The sequence below is a fragment of the Cnephaeus nilssonii genome, assembly GCF_951640355.1.
Source record: "Cnephaeus nilssonii genome assembly, chromosome: 1".
NCBI lineage: Eukaryota > Metazoa > Chordata > Mammalia > Chiroptera > Vespertilionidae > Cnephaeus > Cnephaeus nilssonii.
In genome coordinates this window covers 50187781-50198174 of record NC_137072.1, presented here as the reverse complement: position 1 = coordinate 50198174, position 10394 = coordinate 50187781, and the positions used below count along the sequence as shown (strand labels likewise).

At 36.7% G+C, this 10394-nt stretch overlaps 1 pseudogene across 1 annotated transcript; it reads left to right on the top strand.

The window, feature by feature from the left end:
- Window positions 1-9580: 9580 nt before the first annotated feature.
- LOC307102851 (calmodulin-like) lies at window positions 9581-10027 on the top strand (annotated as a pseudogene). Its single transcript has one exon. The product of its transcript is annotated as a calmodulin-like (transcript).
- The last annotated feature ends 367 nt before the right edge of the window (window positions 10028-10394 follow it).

The following is a 10394-nucleotide window of genomic DNA, read 5'->3' as shown; positions in this document are numbered from 1 at the left end:
GAGTGCTAGGAGGAATTTGGCATGATTGCACAGCTCAGTGGTTGGACATAAAAAGGTAAGCTGCAGCCCGGCTGGTGTTGCTCAGTGGTTGAGCATCATCTTATGCACCAGGAGGTCACCAGTTCGATTCCAGGGCAGGGCACATGCCTGGGTTGTGGGCTCAATTTCCAGTGGGGAGCATGCAGGAGACAGCCAATTGATGTTGATATTTCTCATTGATGTTTCTATCTCTCCCTCTCCCTCTCTCGCTCTAAACTCAATAAAAAACATAATTTTTAAAAGTAAGCTGCAAAGTCATTTTTTGCTTCAAATTATAAAGTTATTTCATGCTATTATAAAGCTTTTGAGTCCCATCATTTAGGAATAGACAGTGAACAGAAATTTTTAAGGGTGATGTGGCAGCATAGATTTGTCTCCTAAAAAAAAGATAACATGGGCTGGCATAACGAGTCCAATGAGCAGGAGAGCAGTACAGACGCTGTTGCAATAGGTCAAAAGGAAGGGGAAGAGAGTCTGAAGGATGAGGAGAGGGATCCCATTGGAGAGAATACTTCAAATGGATTTAAAAGGATCTGGTGACTGGCAATCACTTAGTAGTACTTTAGCCTAGAAAAAGATGATCAAACATTTTTTTCAAAATATTCTATTTATCACAAAACCTGACTAGCAACTGCTAACTCTCTCATGTAAATATATAGTCAGTCCACTTGCAGAGACTAATGGATGACTTAATTAAGGTCTGACAAGATTCTCTAGGATAAGAGATAAAGGGAAATCCCCCCTGAACAGTCAGTCCACCTCAGATGGATGTCACAGGCATTATTAATAATTTATCCGGGCATTTCCCATCCTAAGGAAGAATTAACACAGGAGATCACATCTGGCCAGAGAGTCCAATCTGGAGTAGCTCTTTTTGTTCCATCAGAAAGCTCGACAGTTAGCCATGGCAGGTTGTTGTTATTCACGTTGACTTCAAGTGCAGTATCAGTGGCGGGACTTGGCTGGGAGGGGCGAGCGGGTGTCAGGAAGGATTGTTTTCTGAGATAGCAGATGGTTTGGAAATCATTTCCCACGACAGACCCAACAGACTAGAATTTCAATTCTCTGTTTCTGAAGTGGTGACGAAAAGGGCCCAGGCGGGAAATTAACTCTCCCGATGTAACTGCAAATGACAACCCATTGCACAGTCAAAGCACAAACTGGTAACAAGAAGGAAAGATAAATGCGAGGCAAGTGGGAAGTTCCTAATTAACTCCAATCTACTTCAAGTAAATTTCCCTAACTCAATGTTATTGCACATATGAGGGAAGTCAATTCATGCATTGCAAGGCTTGATTTCATAACGTTGCTCTTGAAAAAAATGAGATAATCAAACAACAGAAGGATTATATTAACCAGGGACCTGGATTACAGTGAGTCAGAGTGAGGTACCAGGTAATCGAATCTAGTCAGTTTATCCAGAGCAGGATGCAAATAAGTAATTTGGATATCTTCAATGAGCTCTGCCAACTTCAAAGTCTCATGAAAATTTTGTAAACATGCCATGTGCTTTAATCTGAGAGTGGAAGGTGATTAACAATGATTTCAGACTTCCATTTGACCATTGTTATTATTATAGCTTTTTAAGTGTTTCCCCTGACATCCTTCCTGTGTAAATGAATATGTCCCAGGGACACTTCAGTAAATGAGATGAACTAATGTAAAATGTTAAATAATTCATGTTTTTGGAAGCCACTGTGACTTAGCTCATGTTTTCATAGAAACCAAATCACTGTTGTGATGCAGGGGAAAAAAGGCATCTGCATATGAAAATATCTCAAGTATTATCTTTTCAGCTTAAATGTGTGCTCAGTAAGTAAAAGGAGGAAGAGGAGCATGTTGAAATAATACAGCACATGCCACTTTCACCATTTTATAACAGTAGAGATGACGAATAGGATTTTGATTTGGTATTTTTCTGTTTTGTTTAATTTGGAGTTCATCTTCCTGCCTGTGTCATAATTTCTATCATTCTGAATTAGACTGGATGAGGCAGTCAGGTGGGATGTGGAGGTGAGACTGAGACAGCAGAGGCAACATTGAGGAGGAGAAGGCAGCATAAAAGGAATAAGGACCTGGGATATTTGTGTTACAAGTTCTGCCCCTGTAAGGTCTGATTTGGGGTTTGTTATAGAACCCCTCAGGGCCCCTGTTTTCTTATCTGTAAAATGTTATGATGATATCAGCCTCACAGGGCTGTTATGAAGATTAAATGATATAATATGCATAAGCAGATTAAGGTGTCTGGTACAAAGAAGGCACAAAAATTTGGAACCTACCTGACCACACCATTCCAAGAAAGGACCTCACACTGCCAGCTTCCCCTGGAAGGGAATTTCCAGAGTTCCCCTCACTATTAGCAGCAAGACAGTAAGCCAAAGAGGTTGTGAGTTAATTTTAAAGACAAAGTTCTTCGTCTTCAATGCCAAATCAACCACTTACCAGTAGTGTCATAGCTAGTTATCTAGCCTCAATTTCCTCATCAATATACCTTACTAAAGGTAATGTTAGAACCCATCCTACTGATGGTTTGCAAGGATTAAGTGAAATAATCTGCCTTAAGTAATTAGTACAGTTTTAAGCACATGGCAGACTCTCTAAATGTTACCTTCAAGTATCTGTTGGTTAGAACCCACAGAATTAGAGCCATGAAAATTCTATCTGTAATCAGAGAGAATGGTTTTCCTCTCTCACATAGGACCTTGCTATGAAAATGTGACAAAACAAGAATTTTTCTTTTAAATGTTGGTTAAACATGGTTTGTTCCAAAAGGAATTTTTGACCCTTTAACAAATAATTCTGAGCTCTTTTAAACACTGTTTCAGAGGAAAGATTTAAAGCTATTAATAGTTCCACTTCCAATATTTGAAAGCATTGGAGAGTGGTCAAAGTGATAAAAATCCCAAGGATAGTCCATTTTTGAAATAAGGGAACCATACTACGTGAGTTTGCCTTTGTGCAGCTTTTCTCCTGTGGGCACACCCCAATCCATATTGTGTGGGGTGGCTGAAACTCAGAGAAACTTTGTCTTTCTGGCTTGATGAGTCAGAGGACAGAATTTGGAACTGCCAGAGTGGCTAGAATGTAAGGGGAGAAATGAAGAAGAGCTCATAATATTGTGTAAATTCTGCCCCCGCCCCTGGCTGAGGCTTGAACTGCTAATGGTCCAGGGAGACATCAAGGAGCCTGACTGAAGGACTATAACTAGAAGACTGAGGGAAGTGAGCCAAAATTTCAGCCTATTTATAGTAGGATTTGCAGAATTCAGAGTTTGTTTGCAGCCAGAGTTAACTGCTTGCTAAAATAAAAATCACCATTATTCAGGAAGATATCAGAATACAAAGTATTTATAACACATCTTATATAATATTCAGCATATAATTAAAAATTACTAGTTATGAAGAAAAATGTGGCCCATCATCAAGAAAAAAGTCATCATGCCCTAACTAGTTTGGCTCAATGGATAGAGCATCGGCCTGTGGACTGAAGGGTCCCAGGTTCGATTCCAGTCAAGGGCATGTACCATGGTTGCGGGCACATACCCAGTAGGGAGTGTGCAGGAGGCAGCTGGCTGATGTTTCTTTCTCATCGATGTTTCTAACTCTCTATCCCTCTCCCTTCTTCTCTGTAAAAAATCAATAAAATATATTTTTTAAAAAAGAAAAATGTCATCAGTAAAAACTGACCCTGACATGTTAGAATATGTAGGTGAAGAGTTTAAAATAGCTATTATAAATCTGTTCAAAACTGACTTAAAATTATTACTCAAAATGAATGAACAGATAGAAAATCTGAATATATAAGTAAAAAATCTAAAAATGAATCAAATGGAAATACTAGAACTAAAAAGTACTATATCTGAAATGAAAATGTCAGTGAACTTGAAGACATATCAAAAGAATTACCCAGTCTGAATAATAAAGATCAAAACTTAAGAACAAAAGCTCAGTTACTGTGGGACAAAACAAGCTGATATCAGCTTGTGTATATAAATAATTGTTCATGATAAATGGACAAAAAATACTTGAAGAAATTATTATAAAAAATTTCCCAAATCTGATTATAAATAGCAACTTTTAGCTTCAAAGATTTCAGTAAATCACAAGCAAATTAAAAACAAAGAAAAGAACAATTAGTTATAGGATGGTTAATTTTATGAGTCAAATGACTGTGAACCACAAGATGCCCAGATTAAACATTATTTTGGGGGGTGTCTCTGAGGGTGCATGTGAATTGGTGGATTCAATAAAATAAATTACCTTCCCAATTGTGTGAGGCTCATCCAATCCCTTGAGGGCCTGAATAGAACAAAAAAAGCAGAGAAAAGGAGAATTCGCCTCTTTTTCCTCCTGACTGCCTACTTGAGCAGCTTGAGCTGAAACATCAGTTTTTTCCTGTCCCAGGGCTGGGACTTACACCACCCATTCCCTTGATTCTCAGGCCTTCAGAATCAGACTGAATTTATAGCACTGGCTTTTCTGAGTCTGCAACTTGCAGACAGCAGATCATGGGACTTCTCAACTTCCATAATCACATGATCAAATCCTCATAATAAATCCCCATTCATATATGCAATATTTCCTACTGGTTCTGTTTCTCTGAAGAACCCTGACTAATACAAGCCACATCATAGACTTGTTGAAAATTTGAAACTAACACAAAAAAATACTGAAAGTAGCCAAAAAAATGACTATATTTAAGGAGGGGGGACAACAAAAATATTGGTTGAGTTATCAGAAAACATAAAGGTCCTACAACACTGGAAGAATATATTTAAGGGGCTAAAAGAAAAGAAAAAATAACTACCAATCTAGAATTCTATATTCAGCAAAAATATCCTGTGGAAATGATGTCAAAATAAAGGTAGGTCTCACTCAGATAAACAAAACTGAGAGAATTTATTGCTAAGTAAATAACTTCATAATAAAGAGAAATGACACCAGATAGAAACATGGATCAATAAGAGGTAAAGAAGAGCAACAGATATGGTGTGGGACACCTTGTAATGATAAAAGTGTTAAACAGGCAAAATGTGTATGAGCTTAAATATAAAGCTTCAAAATTTAAATAAGAAACTGAAAAATCTATAGGGAAAGTAAATCAATCTTTAATATTGCAGATTTTAACACTCTCTCGTAACTGATAGAAACAAGGATTGGCTGATAAAACAGTAATTGCTAGAACAACTATATAAAAAAATTAGTTAAGAGATCCGAAAAAGATTAGAGAAATACTATCAACCAGTTTAACCAAATTGATATCTATGAAACCTTATATACCACAAATGTACACAACAGTTATTTAAATTGTGTTGTGCAAAGAGCACATTCACAAACATAAATTATATGCTGCATCTAATCCAAGTCTTTAATAAAGGTCAAAATGTGAAATGTTAAATAATATGTACATTTTGAAAAAATTTGGATAAAGTCCCACATGTGTGAAGAAAAAATAATACATTTCTAAGTAACTAGTGGGCCAAAGAAGAAATCACAAAAGAATGTAGAATATTCAGAAATTCAATGTATTATAATTCATGTGATGCAGCTAAAGAGCACAGAGGGAAATTTATAACCAGTTATATAGCCAATATTTTCTTAAGAAGTTAAAAATAAAAGAATAAATTAAAGCCATAAAAGTAGAAAGAAGAAAAAATAAAGATAATATCAGAACTCAGGGAAATAGAAAACAAAATTAAAAAATTGACAAAACTGATATTTTGTTCCTTGAAAAGATTAATAAAATCAATAAAACCCAAGCAATAAAAATATTAATAAATACAGCGATTAAATTGTCATTATTATGAATAAAGTAACATCTATTTTATTATACATACTTTAGAAAGATAAAAACAAAATATGTGAACAACGTTATAACTTAAATGAAAGACAATTTTCTTGAGGAACATAACTTACCAAGACTTATCCAAGATGAAATTTTAAAAAGTGAATAACCCATATTTATTAGAAAGGTCATTCTGTTATCAAATACTTTCACACAAAAAAATTCCTAGCCCAGATGGTTTTACAGTGAATTTTCTAGTACAATTCAAAAACACATAATGCCCATCAATGTTATCAGAACTCTCCATGCATAAGAGAGTCTACATTGGGGTCATTGTTCTGAGCAATAAGTGACTGCAAGTTCATACTGTACCTTGGCAAAGAAGACCTGCATGCACAAAAATAAGCAAGAAACCATATGGCTAGTATGAGTTTTCAAGATTTGATGAAATGAATCATGTTGTACATGAGTCAGTGGTTGTAACACATTGTATTTGGTAGGTATTTAATTTGGGTGCCATTTCCATCTGTAATACAATGTTTTAGACTATTTGTTTTTAAAATTTTTATTTTCTGATGAAGTCACCACTCACTGACATAAGATGTTTTCCAAGTTATTCATGACCAAAAGGGGAAGAAAAGATCATCATGTAGTGAGTATAATAACTATAGAGTTCTACATATTAGTTCTGTATCCAAAATACTCAAATAACAGTGATGGAAACAGCTATCTGTGCATGTAACCCAGAAAAATTTATTTTCTGAAAATTTTCATGTTTTAGGAAGGAACTGATCTATACTGATCTCTATATCTCCCATGTAATGTAATTCTTGTGTTTAGTAGTGCAAGTACCTTAAGCCCTTTCTGCAGATGCATATATTTTATTGGTTCAAGCCCTTACACAAACTCTGAAAATTTAAATTCAGTGGTCAACCTATGCCTTCCCACTTGAAAGGACCCTGTTCCCAAGGAAATATTAGGGAGATTTTAATAACAACAACAAGGCAAAATTATAGCCCAAACATGACCAGGCCCAAAAGCACAACCTCATAGCAACTTTGGAGCATAACTCAGTTTTTCTCTGCATTCTCCAAAGAAAATATTTTCCAAATGGTATTAGTAAGAAACAGAATTTACACTCAGGTTAGAAAGAGAGAGGGGGGGGGGGAGTTTATATCATGTACTAGATAGAAAAACCCAATAAAATTCCAAGTAAATATCTTTCTTTCTCTTTCATTCCATCACTCCATGCATCATAGTGTCTTTTCCTTTTTCCTTCCTTCTCTCCTAGCTTCTACCTTGCCCTGCCTATGTCTAAAACTTGCATTGTTCACTAGCCATATGTGGTTATTTTAATTTAAATAAAAATATTAATTCAATTTCTCAGGTATACTGGTCACATTTTAAGTGCTCACTAGCAAGGTGTGGCCCATGGCTTCCATATTCAACAACACACATAAAGAGCATCTCCATTATCTCAGAAGTATTTATGGGACAATGCTGATCTGTCTCTTTCAAAAAGAAAAGAAAAGTAGAAGAAGAAGGCTGCCAAGGAAGAGCAGGAGGAGGGTGGGGAAGAATGCATGTTATAGTTCACCTGACTCCTGGTAGAAAGCAGTTCAAGAGCTTCCTGTTCCGGCAGGAACTTGATAGCAACCTTGTCTCAAGTCTACTTTCTTCTCCTCTAGGAAAACCAATAGAACCACAAGAAGGGTAGGCAGGAAAAGCCTACAAGCTATATCTTCAGTGAAACTAGGAGATGGAGAACACTTTAAAACCCCAAATTATTTGTGTGGGCAAAAGCAAGTAAGTCTCATAAAATCTGCCTGGAAAGTTATAGCAGCTTGATAGGGAAAAGCAGAGAGGATAGAGGTGGGCTAGAGGGGACAGATCTCAGCAATGACCAACAAATACTAACTCCTAGAAAGGAAAGCCTCTTCTTAAGTAGAAAGTGCTGATTTCCAATGGGGTACAATCACTGTGGCTTCTGTGACATAAGGTACTGAAAGTCCCCAGAGATCCTGGCAGTGACAGATTTAAGAAAGCACCATCTTTCAGAAGAGAGCATGACACTTTGAAAGATGAGGCTTGGGTTCTTGGCAGCAGTGTTTAGTAAAAGAAGAGAGGTCTGGGGCTAGGTCTGAGAGGTGGGGGAGGCATGGCTGGCTGCACAGAGGAGTTATATTGTAATCAATCAATCCATCTCTTCTGCCCCACTCTCCTGGAAAATTCCCACCATCCCTTACAGTCTCCTGCTGTTATCTTGTTTGGAAAATTTAACATATTCAAACCTGAGTATCAAAAACAGCAACAACAAAAAAACAGTGTCCTGCTATTGAATTGCCGCCCCCCCCCGCCCCCTTCGCCCCCCTGTCTCCCCGCCCCCCCCCCCCCGCCCCCCGCAAAAGAATGATATGTTGAAATCCTAATCCTCAGACTCTCAGAGCATGACCTTATTTGGAAATAGGGTCATTGCAGATGTAATTCGTTAAGATGAGGTCATACTGGAGTAGGGTGCATCCTTACTTTAATATAACTGTGTCTTTATAAGAAAAGAAGAGACACAGGGGAGAATAGTGACAATGATGGAGATTGCAGTGCAACAGCCACAAGTCAGGGAATGTTAAAGATTGCTGCCAAACACCAGAAGCTAAGGATTCTCTTCCACATGTTTCATAGGGGACATGGTCATGCTGACATTTTGATTCTAGACTTTTAGCCTCCAGAACTATGAGATAATACAGTTCTGTTGTTTCAAACCATCCACTTTGTGGTACTTTTTTTTATGGAAGCCCCAGGAAACTCATCATCCTTTCAAAGACACCATAGAAATAGGGAATAGCAACAAAAATCATTTATTTTGAGGGAAAAAAAAGTCTCCAGAAAAATGTTGCCTCAAAAAGATAACAGTACCACCTTTCACTATGATTAAAGAAACAATTACAACTGTGAAGGAAATATAAGGATTCAAGGAGATGTGACTTGATGAGAGAAGCTACTTTTTTTAGACATATGGCAATAAAATGGAATCTAATACAATACAAGAAGAACATGTAAGAAAACAGATTTATTTAGGAATAAAACTAGATTACAGTATCACAAAAGATAGTGACACCATAGAAAGCACAAGAAGAGATGTACATGAGAAAATAAAATAAACAGAAATACAGATAGAAACATGTTGCAGGTAATACACAAAAGACAAGCAAAATATATCTAATACTCACATCATTGGAACAACAACAAAAAAAAACACCTCAGAATAATAGAAGAGAACCAGTATTTAAAATACATTTCCAGAAAACTTTCTTAAATAAAAGAAGACTTGACTCTAGCTCTTGAAGAACTATAACCCACAGAGAGGGTACACTGTGACACAGAATGGTCACTATTGAGACAGAACCTGAAAACAATTGTTTAATTTTAAAGATAAAGAATTTTGGGGCAGCAGAAAGAGATATTAAGATCATTTTAGGTGAAAGAAAATCAAGGTAACATCAAACTTCCCCTGCAAAATTATCTATGAAAAGATGGTGAAAAAAAAATTTCCAAGGAAAAAAATGCAATGACTCAAGAAAAGAAAGTGTGAGTCAAGCTTTTATACCTAGCTAGGTCATCCTTCAAGTATAAAGGCTATAGACAACTATTATTTTTTAAGATATATCTTCAAGTACTCAAGGAACAGAGTCCGAGTGGAGTGAGCTTGTGAGCTCAGTGGTTGTGTGGTCACATGCCAAAAGGCAGTACCACTTGCATTATGGCTGACCAACTGATTGAAGAGCAGATTGCAGAATTCAAAGAAGCTTTTCTGCTATTTGACAAGGATGATGATGGAACTATAACAACAAGGGAATCAGGAACTGTAATGAGGTCTCTTGAACAGAATCTCATAGAAGTAGAGTTACAGGACATGGTGAAAGAAGTGGATGCACAATCCACTTGGTACAATTGGCTTTCCAGAATTTCTGACAATGATGGCAAGAAAAATGAAGGACACAGACAGTGAAGATGAATTAGAGAAGCATTCTATGTGTTTGATGAGATTGGCAATGGCTATACTAGTGCAGCAGAGCTTCGCCATGTGATGACACACCTTGGGGAGAAATTAACAGATGAATACATTGATGACATGACCAGGGAAGCAGGTATTGATGGTGGTCAAGGAAACAATGAAGAGTTTGTACAAATGATGACAGCCAATTGAATACATTGTACAGAATGTGTTTAGTTTCTTGTACAAAATTGTTTATTTGCCTTTTCTATGTAACTTATCTGTAAAAGGTTTCTCCTACTGTCAAAAAATATGCATGTATAGTATTTAGGACTTCATTCCTCCATATTTTCTTCCCTTATCTTATTGTCATTGTCCCAAAACCTTATTTTAGAAAATTGATCAAGTAACATGTTGCATGTGGCTTACTCTGCATATACCAAAGCCCTTCTGCACATCTAAACTTAGATGGAGTTGGTTAAATGAGGGAACATTTGGGTTATGCCATTTCTTAAGTAGTTTTCTTCAAGAACTGTCAGCATGTTGTTGTTGAAGGGTGAAGAAGTAACTCTCTGTGGAC